We start from the raw sequence: 12,316 nt of genomic DNA, 5'->3' as shown, positions 1-12,316 counted from the left end.
GCAGGACTTCACGTGTGCTACAAAGATAAGGGCATGCTTAGGGTCCTCGCCCCATTACGATTTGCAATGAGGGAGGCAAGGACCAAAGGCTGCTGCGCTGCCTGCCCACACGCCGCTCCGTGTGTGCCAGAGCCAGATCCATGCTGGAGCACTGGGAAGTTGACACAAAACCCAGCAGGGGCCAAAAGGAGCCTGCCACAGGACACGCACCCGGACCTTCTCTGCTACCTCCCAGTCCCCCTGGTTTTAATGGATTACATTCCATCAAAGCAGACTTCAGAATTTCAGTCCAGAAGTGATCGCTAAATGACCTAGATTATCTCTCTCTCCTAAAAAAACATCCCCCAGGTACTTCTCCAGTGAGCACGGTAACTTGTGCCACTGCTTTTGAACACACAAAGCCATAACCACTTTTTGTCTGATCATACAGAAGCTACCGATCAAACATGACAAGTACTTAACAATCACGAGTGCACTGATGAAGTACCACCTTTAATATAGATAGTACCTTTGATACATATGGTGCATGTTTCTGCTCCTTGGTCACATAAACATGTATTTTCTACATGGTCCTGTCACCTTGCCAGCTAAACCTCATATAGGCAGGGCTCAGGGTTGGTTATTTTTTTTTTTTACCTCTAAAACGTTCGATTCAAATTGTGAGCACTCAGTACTTTTAACATGAGACATCTCTTCATGATTATTCTTGAAAGTGAGCATAAGGTTGATGTAAATGCTTATGATACCCAGTAAAATGGCAGCAGAGTTAGGGATACTTTTTTAGCGACAGCTCTGTTTTGTTTTGCTCGCTGTGCTGTTGCATAGAAAAAGGAAAGGAAGAAGAAATAAATTCTTGACCTGAAAAGATTTTAAAATGTGTTTTAGATTGAATAAATTTAACTCAACCCCTAAAATGTTTCGTATTGGCTTGTAGAAAAATAGAACAGTAAAAAACTATTCCATTTAAAAACTGTTTATCAAAAAAGTTTCTCCTTAAAACATCAAAACAAAAGGTTTTATTCTCTCGGGATTTCCTTCTTTAAAATGAAACAATCTGGCACCAACATGATTTCACAAAATGTTCCTTTCGACTTGGATCTGCGTTTTTTTCCTCAGATGAAAAATTTCTAGAGATTTTCGTTTTCCCAGGCCCTGGTCTAGTGCTGGAAGTACAAGACCTTCCTGTCACTTCCTGGAGTTGGTGTCCCCAGACACCTTTCAGCTTCTGCAGAGACCAAAGCAGCAGTCCTACAGATGGTCTCCTTCGCCAGAGAGCCCGACTCATTCCCTACTCATCCCTCACGCTACACAGGAACCCCCGCGCTTTTAAAGGTGACACAGCTCAGCACAGATTGTCTCCCCCTCCTCCACTGACTGCAACTAACCATACGTGCCCTCATCACACTAGAAACCAGATTTCAAATTGGCTGCTAGCTGCTTTCATTAATATCTGCCTGCCACCGTAGCAAAATGCTATCTTCTCAACAGCAGTTACCAGTCTCGGGAGTGGGACCAGGTCTCGGGGCTTACCGGCTCCCAGCGCTTTTACACCTCCTGCTGCACCAGTGGCATTTGCAGGGGCGTGAGAAACGGGAGCAGCTTAAGGTGCATGCCGATATGATAACCCAGATAGATGGAGGAGGAGGAGGATCCATTTAATACAGGTGGTTTACAGCAGACTGCAAGTGTGCATGGCGAGCATAACAGCATGATCAAGAGCAGGTAACAAAACATCCTGCAAATTCTACCTTGTGGTGATACAGTATGACTCAATTCTGCCTTTTTTTAATTTATTTTTTTTTAAACAGTGGAATGCATTCCTCAGACCTCAGGGCTAGATCCGTGCCAAATTTCAAGTTCCTGTGTCAAATCCCTGAGGCACAGAGCTGCTCAGAAAAAGAAAGATAATACAGCTTTTACACTGAGATTTGCCTTGCTTCCCCTCCTTGCTTCCCTCCACACTCTGTTAATTCTGCTCTTGAAGCAGCTGAATGTTCCCCAAAACCCACTGAACAGAGAGCAAAATCAGCCTCCAAACTGAAACAATGTGTGAGAAATTCTCATTTCAATGATCATAAGAAACTGAAAACAAAACTTGCAATGGACTCACCAGGTGACACTACTGCGCGCTCCACATGTACACCCCGACTTGCACGCACCAGGATACAGACCCATCATTTAAGTAACTTGTGTAAAGGATCCCAAAATACTTGTAACAAATGTATAAACCTGGTGTTTGTATGAGCCAGTGTTTCATGAATGAGGAAAAAGCAAGGACTTGGAGCATCACTTCAAAAGCAAAAAAAATATTACAGTTCTGCTGCATGGAGCTAGGCTGGTACATGGCAAGGAGAAGACTTCAAGGCACATTATCAAGGCTGCAACCACTCTTCAGAGCTTCTCTACCACTTATGCCAGCTTTTGCTCACATGTGCTTTCTCAGAACCTCTTCTACGTGCCCTGAACCTGCCTGCTACCCACCCCATGCCCTCCTTAAAACCTGCTCCAGCCTCTTAGGTCTGCTGCCACTTTGTGAGAAGGTCAAGGAGCGTAGAATGAATAAAAAGTCCTTTATTCTCTTTGCCACATGATTTGCTTCTCCACTTAGGAAGTAAAAAAAATGTGACTTCAGAGCTGGTATTTTAGAAGGTTTTTTTAACGTGGCTCCAGAACGCTTCCAGTGTCATATAACAGCTTTCCAATTGTAAGCTGAATCACATAAATTAAGGACAGACAATACCAAGAATTCACCTAGTCCCTGCTGACAGACTCCTCCATACTGGAGAGATGCACAAAAATTCTGTATACGTGCTGGAAAGCACAGCTGATCTTACAGAAGTTCTTCAGGATGTTATCCTCTGACCTGGTGCAACCAATGCTGGTCATGCAGGAGCACTTTGACAACACAAATACAACATCTAAGCTTCCCTCTCCATGTTCAGGGCACTCGGGCACTGCCGTTAAGTGCAAGTATTCCCAGTGCAGCACTGAATTACAGTCAGGACCAGAGTGGGACTGTCAAGACAGCTCAGGTTTACCTGCCTCTCACTGCAGCACCAAAATACTCTTGGTCTGCTACAGATGAACAAAGATGAACTTCTGGGGCATGGTGATGGTAGAGTAACAGCATCTCAGCACTGGCAAGGGACTGTAACCAATTGTCTGCCAGAAGTCCCTTCTTATCTAATTTTTCTCCCCAGGATTTTGGGATGTTTCAGCTTATAACTAAAAGGAAGGAGAGCAGCCCAAGCTGCCTGCATAAACACTCTCTGCAGGTCTCAACTATCCAGTAAAATACCACTGCGTACCAAGTAAACCTTTGCAAAAAGCCAAGCAGTTTTATTTGCAACGGTGACCTGACTCCACCCCCCTGCTGCGTACTGTGCTGTACTCCTTGGATGCTCCTGCTGATTTCTGTGGGAGATAATGTCTTACTCTGTGCGCAACAAAGACCGAGCCCCCTCGCTCCCTCCGCCATCACGCATGCACAGAGTGGATAAACGTTATTTACCACCAGTCAGACCAGTGACAAAAAAGGTGAAGGACAGGGGACTATAGAGCCTTCCACGTATAACATGCAGAATGAAAAGCTGAATCTGGAAGTACGGTCACCTGCAGAAGTCAAGAGAGATGACTGTGTACTCAAGTTTCCACGGGGTCGAAAAGAGCCAACAGACCAGAACGAACACCTTAGCCCACAGCACAGGGAGCAGGAGGTTTGCAGTTACCGTGTTTTACATGTTTTGCTTCACAGACGCTGCAGCCCAGGAGCCCAGCAGCAGCCTGATGTGTCCCACACTGCTCCCGGCTCACCTCAGTGAAGGTCTTCGGCGTAGCAGCAAAGACACCCAGCAACAACCACCAAGTCTTTTCCCAGACTGGTTTCCTGCTCCTCTGTTATGTGGGCTGATGCCCTAAACTGACCACAAACCTCACCTCCATGACTTCCTTTCCACCAGACGCAGGAGCCCTCTCCTAACTGCTCAAAGCCCTGCTCCAGAGGACAGCCCCTACTTGGGGAGCCACCAGCCCAGGCAAGCCAGAGGCTGCAGCTGTTGTCCTGTCCTGTGGAGCTGCCCCTCACGTCAACAGCTCTTGCAGGAGAAACACAAACATCCATGGGCAATCCTGGCAGGGAACTAAGAGACAGGATTACCGACAACAGGCTACCCACTTTCACTTTTTGTCTCTCATGTAGTAGTATAATGGTGGAAAATCAGCACAATGGGATTTAAAGGGAAAGCGTGCAGCTTTTGGGTTTTTTATATTACATTTAAACACCATCAAAAAATCAGATTAGTTCTGTTTTAAAATATATAGGTAGATTAAAGCTGCATAAATATCCTAGGGTCAAAATTGTACTCTCACTGACTTAAACAAGAACAGGCTGTAGAATTTTATTTAAAAATACTGTATGTGTTAATAAAAACACATTTAAGAAGCAGCAGAAAAGCCTAAAAAAATTACACAGCACAAAACAGGATAGCATCAGAGTTGAGGGGGTAGAAAGACAAGAATCAGTATTATGTTTAAGCCTCCTATTATTTAGAGTAGGAAAATCAAAATCAGTTTTAGTCAGAAGCACTTTGTTAGTTTACATCAATGTTTCAAGAACACACTGAACACATTCCCTCATGTGAGTAACACCTCTCTAATTTACCAACATTAAACCAGTCATCCTCATCAAGAGCACCAATGACTGCCTGAAGTACTGCTCGAACTGTACACAGGTACGTTTTTATCAATGGGATGAAAGCATGAAGGAAGAAAACAAACACCAGTATGAAACCGGACAGTTTTAGTTCTTATTATTATTTTTTTTAGAAGCAAGCTGTCTGAAATAACTAAGTTGGAAATTCTTACTGAAAACACTGAATGAGTGGCAGCCAATGACTAACCTCGTAGATGGACATTCACTTTGTCGACATCTGCACTGAGTGAAGATACAAATTATTTTCTGAACGACACAAGTGTCCTGCCTCCAAGTTGAAAAAGCAGGACAGGTTGTTTTCTGTGCAAGATCTCCAGTCCAGGTTTGAGCACGAGCTCTGCCGGGGCTAAAACCTTAATGTACATCATCACCGAAACAGTAAATTTCATCTAGTAACTATTAAAAGGTATCATATTTTGTCTCATAAATCCATAGCTAAAAAAATACAGTCATGCTTGAATAAATGTATTTGTAAATATTCCACATATTTACAGTAGTTTAATTAATAATGCAGACATGTTATGCTGTTTAGGGCAATTTTCAATTAATTTTTAACTTCCAACCAAATGCAGTTTGACATAAATTGGGAGTAACAGGAACCAACCATTATCTGGAAAACAAGATATGCATAATTCACTATTTTCTAAGAAAATGACAAAAAATAAAAATTTATACTGAGTGTATGTTGAGATACATGACTGATAAACACTCATCGATATAATTTATCAGCAAGTTTTGCAAACTGCCATGATTTCAGACAATGAGAATCATTTGCCATTTATGACTGTTATCAAAAGCACAAATGCAAAGCAAGATTAGAAGAAATAATTTAAATCAAGGTTCGCTACACGCAGGTTTAAACTGTGATTAAATCACCTGTTTTAAACCATTTTGATTTCTATCAATGATTCCAGTTCCTGTATATTAGGATTGTTTTTGAATTAATGCATTAGTTAAATGAATTTGAGGGGAAGATGGGGGGATACAATGACTGGTAAGGAGAGGCAAGATGAACACGTTTAGTGTCATTATTAAATCTACCAACTGAGAAGAGCTAGGCTAGGACTGGGGTGTGGTACTCAAAGGGAATGTTTATGAGTGTCCAAGTTTAGCACAAGAGAACAGGCCGGCCTGGAAACCCCACGGGAATAAGATGCATCTGCTGTTGTAGGCAGCCCCAGCAAAACGTTACTGGTTCACTGGCCTGAGGCAAGCTTTTTTTCCCCCTTTCCCTTTTCTGACAGCCAAGTACAATATTGCTTGCTGCTTTTATTTTTTTTTTTTGCCATCGACAAGCTGAGGCCGGGTGAGAATATTTTGTGTCTAGACTAATAAACATTTGTAAGGATTTTGCAAGACTGGCTTATGGGAACAGAATCCACTTTTTGTTTTTCTCCTAGAAAAAGCAGCATTAAAAGCAAATGAGCACCACCGTGCATTTGTTTTAAATTGCATATTACAGCACTGCTATTTTGTGTGCAATCAATACATAATTTGGAAGAAAAATGCGTTTAAAATTCAAAGCTATCCCTGAGCGGCTAAGGTTCTCTTGGAAACTGAAGGAGGAGTCTGAAATTATTGTTCTTTTGTTTGCATCCCCCAGTGGGAAAGGCAGCACACAACTAGAAACCACTGTGCTTTGAGGCAGCATGAATCATTAAGAATAAAGATCAACCCCCCTTCATTTAAACATTAGATATTAAAACTGAATCTAGGACAAAGGTAAACTAAACAGACTCTTTCATTCCCAAGCAGTCATTGGGTTAAAGAAAATATCAAAGGGACTACATAAATCTTGTCACTACCTCTACTAAAATTAAAAATGATACTTGTATTTTGCAAAACATGGCCTGTCTAGAACCCAATTACAAGCATCAGCTTAATCAGTGGAAATTACTGGGTTATGCATGGGCCAAAACCTACATTTTCTTTTTAATATTTGTTTTGGAGGGCGGAGTATCTCAAGATGAAATGGCTGACCGAGCTTTTTATTTCATTGGTTTGGGTGGAAATGACCGAGTCTTTCCACACAAAGTAGTGTCAAGAAGCTGCTCTGGTGCAGAGCGATCTCCAGGCCCAGCCCTCAGCTCTCTCTTGAGTCAGCTCCTTGCAGCATCCAGACTTAAAATGTTGCCTGGCGAAGAAGAGGGCTCCTGCACAGTAACTCACAGACAGTAACTTCCTGAGGATTACATCCAGAAAAAGGATATTCACTCATAAAAAGGAGTGTATATCCACAAATTCTGCCCTTCAAACTAGCTCGTGTCCATACGCATCTGGCCTAAACAGCAGTAAGTGTTGCTCGCTCTGTCAGCAAGCGTGTGTGACCACAAGGTACGGTACTCACGCTGTCATCGACCACGCAAATATTAATATACTGGAAAGCTTTCAAAGCAAAGGATTCTGAAGTCAAATTTCAGTGTGTTCAGTAATGTAAAACTTCTCCCTTTCTGAACATTGTATACAATGATTAATATATATATTTTTAAGGATGTGCACATGTGACTATTTCTTTACTATGTCTGGAAAGAGTAAACTCACTTTACTACAATATTAAACTTTTTTCTCACCTCTTCCCACCTTACCCTAAAAGAAACAAACAGCTGATATTAACAAGACCTTATTGTTCCCCTAGAGGAACCCAAGATCTACAGAATTAGGAAAAAAAATAGCACTACCTGTCAAGAATCAGATTTAAAATGAACATTTGTGGACCGTAAGGTAAAACACCCAAAGTTGTAATTATCTCACAAAAAAAGTCTCCTTTATTTATTTTAATGAAATAAAAAAACAGTTCCCTACTCACCCACAAACTTCTCCAACAAATTTAAGCAAAACATATTAAGAACTCATATTTGAAAAACACTCATAAGATAAAAGGAGTGTAGTTGGGTGGGTTTGCATCATATTTAAACAGATACTTGCACTGCCAGCAGGGATCTTGTACGGGCACCAATTCCTCAACCTGAACCATGCTCAAAAAACTTGAACTCGTGTTACGCTCAAGCTATGGTAAAGCTTTTGTCAGTCCAGATCCCCACTGAGAAGTTTGGACAGAGAGCCGTAAGTGTTCAACACTGCAAACAAGGCTGGACATTGTGCAGTGCTGAATGCTCGAAAAATTCCACCAAAGCCACAAATGTGTTTCATCTTGCTGAGAATCCTCCTGAGAAAGAGAAAGCCCTGAGTTTTCCCATTTGCTCCATGTAGCTCACTGCTCCCAGTACAGCTCTGACCCACATAGTGCCCTCAGCTGCAGCTGATGCTGCTGAAGGCAGCTTACCTGTGTATCAAAAGGCCGTATTTTTCTACTTTTGAAAGTATTCTGAATATTAACTAGGAATCTGGACTTTCTGAAGAAGCACACAGCTGTAACTAAGGTTTAACTACCAGTCCTCTCCAGCCCAGGTAGGAATAATTGTTCTTTCCTGATTCCTTCCCCATTGTGTCCCCTTTACTCTTTTCAGGACATACGACATTCCTAGATCTCATTTTGACCTAAATAGCAAAACACCCATGCACAGAGCCAGCAGGAGAGTTTTAAAATCAACAGCATTCTCCCATAAGAAACATGTCTTTCCATTGTAACACAGGAAGAAAGGTAATCACATTAGTACCACGTTTTGTTTAGACTAATATAACAATTTTAAGGGAAGCCAAGCTTAGAGACCTCTACCAAGACTGCCTCAATACAAACATGTATTTCCATCTGTGAAGTTCTTAGCAACTTTGTAAGGTAAAACAATGTTAAAATAATCACACTCCTAACCTATAAACAAGGATTTAAGCCTTAAAGCCTTAAAACCTATACAAGATGATTGCCTAATTCACAGTATTGACTGGAAGCTAACAGCTATTTCCCATGGCCCATGAGATGCTTTGAAGAATCAGAGTGCTGAACACGTGCAACTTCTACCACGACCATCAGGAAGTTCAAAACCTCATTTCCGTCCTCCTGACTGCTGGGGTGAATTTGGCGCTCACAGAACGATGAGGGCTGGTGTTATGCACGCCTCATTACACAGCTCTACCTGCCCGCTGCTTCAACAAAACTGTCAGCCCTCGAGGCCTGCTCCAGCAATGACTTCAAATCATGGGTGCCCTGGCAGCGTCTTAAGTTCCTTCAACTCCTCCTGAGACCAATGGATAAGGAAGGTGAGCAGCAGATTGCAAAATGACTGAGGAAGGCCAAGCAGAGCTCCTTCAGACCTGTTCAGGACACGTAGAGGTGACGCTGCTAAAGGATGTTTGCCACATTAAGTTCTTTGCTACCCTTCATGTCATTTAAGGAGTGCAAAAGGTAACATATTCAAAGTTCTTTACCACTTTTCCTAGAAATTCCTCCCACCAAGCCACATCAATTCCTTTTTACTCATCAGCAATTTTCCTCGCTTCTGTGCTCTAGCACGATACTGCTCTTTTTATTATTTTAATGGTATAATAAATGTACTCTACATTCCAGTTCTTGCCCCGCTAGATCATACTCTTTTTCACTAAATTCTACTGAACTTTAGTATTTACCCTGATATCAAAGCACTTAAGGATAAAAGGACGGTACACATCTTCCCACAAGCGACAGCAGCAGACTTTTGCTCAGTAGAGACACTGTGCTTTAAAACACGTTACAGTTCACCGAACTCTGAGGAATGTGAAAAGACCTGAGTGGACCTTCTGAAGTTCCTTCCAGGTCCTTGACAGAAAGACAACAGAACTGGAAATGAACCATCCCTTAAAGTGGTGCAAGGCACAGAATTACAAAATGCCATCTGGCTGGTACAGGATAAAAAAGAATCATTTTTGGTGGCTTTCACCTCAACAGAAAAATAAACAGTTGTTTATGCAGTGAAATGGTTTAAATATTTGGGAAGGTCCTGAACTAGCCACACACAAAAAAAAAGAGAGAAAAGGAGAGGAGATTAATTGGAATAGACAATAAATTGGAATTAATAATAGTAATGCTGAAAACAGAAGTAATCACATCCCTTTGACAGCCTGAAGCTGCTTTAATGCCAATATTAGAAATGTAAATAGTTACAGAAAATCATATTCTTATAGTTCTGTATTCAACGAAGGTGATGCTACTGACACACAGTAGGAACATACATGAGTAGAACACCAAGATCAATACTGCTGCCGATTTAAGAAACGGTAAGGAAACAAAAGGGGAAATGCCACTGTATTGAAAATTGCATCACTTGTTTACAAGTCACTGCCAACTGGGAGGCGAACCATCTTGGGCATTTACGGATCAACGACCCCGCAACTACAGCACAAGGAGAGGGAATATTGACCATTAATACACAAAAAGAACAGCACGTCCATGCACTCAGCTAAAAGTGTTCAGAACCTTCCCCCACGCCATGACCCCAAAACTGTTATCACACAGGACTTTAATTTAATAAACAGACACTGCAAAGATCATTCTGCCAATTTTGCAACAGGTTCAGGATTTCTGAAAATTAGAAAACATAAAAATACTGAATTTCACACTGTGGAATTCTTGAGTAGACCTCAGCTTGACAGATGAGGAGAAACTGATCACCAAAATAATGATTAGCCATATCTGTTATATTTATTATGTGCAAATACAATAAAACCCAGTTGCTGTTGTTTTGTTTTGTTTTTACTTGATGCTTTAAAAGTTCCAGTTTCATAAAGCTGGAGAAAATTCTGAGCTCAGACTTGAGGAAGGAATCCGACTTCAAAAATATATGACTATTTTTTCCGTAAAACTCTTAGAAAGTCACACCTGAACAAAAGTGTCACCAATCATCACCAGATGAAAAAGTTAACCAAAATTTAATCCTTTCCCTCAGACTACACATGAACAAATGGGGGGAAAAAACCCAAGAGGAAAGCTCAGGGACAGCAGTAATCTTCGGTGAAATGCTATAGACTGCTCAGTGAAGCAAAAGACACAAGAAACGGTCTTTTTGGCACATTAGGAACAAAAGGACTCCTAACAATAGTCCAAAGTCCACTATTTGATAGAAATTCTTCACTACTGAGAAATCTACAAAAGGCAGAACTGTTCAGTACACAGCTCTAACAGCCTCCAGTGATTTACATCTGTACGCAGCGATACATGTTAGTCTATTCCAATAATAACCCACAGTGATAAATGACAGCAGTTAAGGCTAGACACCAGGATACTGGATCCGGCTAAAGCACACACAGGTTGTCAAAGGTGTTGCGAGAGGAAATAATTCAGAAGAGTGTCGTAAGAAACAGTCAGAGAGTAGAAAAGTATGCCTCACAAAGCACAGCGCTACCTCAAACTCCTATGTTTGACAAAAACAAGTTTGGGGACAATTCTACTACACACACACACTACCCAAATGTGATAGCAGAGGGCTTTTCAGCCTAGCAAAGACAGAAGAACCACTAGCCCGAGGTTAAAAGCAAATAATTTCAGTTCTAAAAAATGGCATCTACTTCTCATCAGCTCCAGGGAATTAATTTAATAACACAAGCGGAACAGACTGCCTTGCCGGCAATGTCTAAAGACAGTAACAAAAGGGGTTTCTAAATGATGCATGCTCGCTCCAAGAGGTCATGATTCAGGGCAGTTCTCTAGTTTGCATCATGCAGGTTGTTTTAAACAGGGTTTCTGTAAGTACTCACAAGCTTGCTTTCTTTGGGGTTAAATCCTTCTCAGCAAAAACAAACAAAAGCCAGACTGCTGGGCAAAACCAAGAGCACAGCTTTTAAAATTCCTCTCTCATTCCTACATTTAATGGAATATTTGTTTTCACATAGCAAGTTTCATCACAAAATCCACTTTTTATTAATACGTTTATATGCACTTTGACATTCCCAATATGCTCTCTGTACATCTGTACTGTAAAAATAAGTGGCACCTACTCCAGTCTGCAGACGAAGAGACATCTCAGCCTTCACTATTTCCCATGACACTTTGTGTAAAGTAAACTTCTCTATCCTTCCGTTTACTCTTTCACCCACCAAAGTCCAACCAGCTCAGAAATAAAGCCCGAGAACCTACCAGCTAATGTTCACTGCTGCAGATCCTCCGAGCCCTTTCCGAGATCCAGAGCTGCCTCCATTACATGGTTTCTTAAAGTCGGTGTTGATCTCCAGTGCTGCACATCCTGATCTAGGGGAGAGCCGAGCGTCAGAACGCACCCCAAAGCCCAGACACCCCCAGAAGAGCACACCAGACATCATCCCCAACTTTGCCTGCACAGACACCGTGCTGTTATTCCACGCTCGCCCCCACTCTGCAACACCACGGGATGCGAGACAACTCCAGAGCCAGAACTTCATGGCTCGTTGGCTGCTGTCAGTCTGCCTGTCAGCCAGTCAGTTTGTCAGCCAACCCATCAGTCTGTCAGTCAGTTCGGCAGACCGGTGACACCGGGCGGGAACTCGCCAGCTCCTCCGGGGACACGGGGATTGAATTTCTTGACTCTCCTGGCCACTGACAAGCCGGACGACGCTTCCTCCGCCCCAGCTTCACAGCGAGCAGAGAGAGGGGAGAGACTGTCCTCTGACTCGAAGGAGTTTAACCCCGCTGCGGGCAGGGGAGGCACACAGCACTCGGCTTTCAAGTTCCGCCCCGGCTCTCCGCTCGGAGCCCGCCACCCC

Source organism: Mesitornis unicolor, unplaced genomic scaffold, assembly GCF_000695765.1.
Source record: "Mesitornis unicolor isolate BGI_N332 unplaced genomic scaffold, ASM69576v1 scaffold43079, whole genome shotgun sequence".
Lineage (NCBI taxonomy): Eukaryota > Metazoa > Chordata > Aves > Mesitornithiformes > Mesitornithidae > Mesitornis > Mesitornis unicolor.
Note: the sequence above shows the minus strand (reverse complement) of the source record.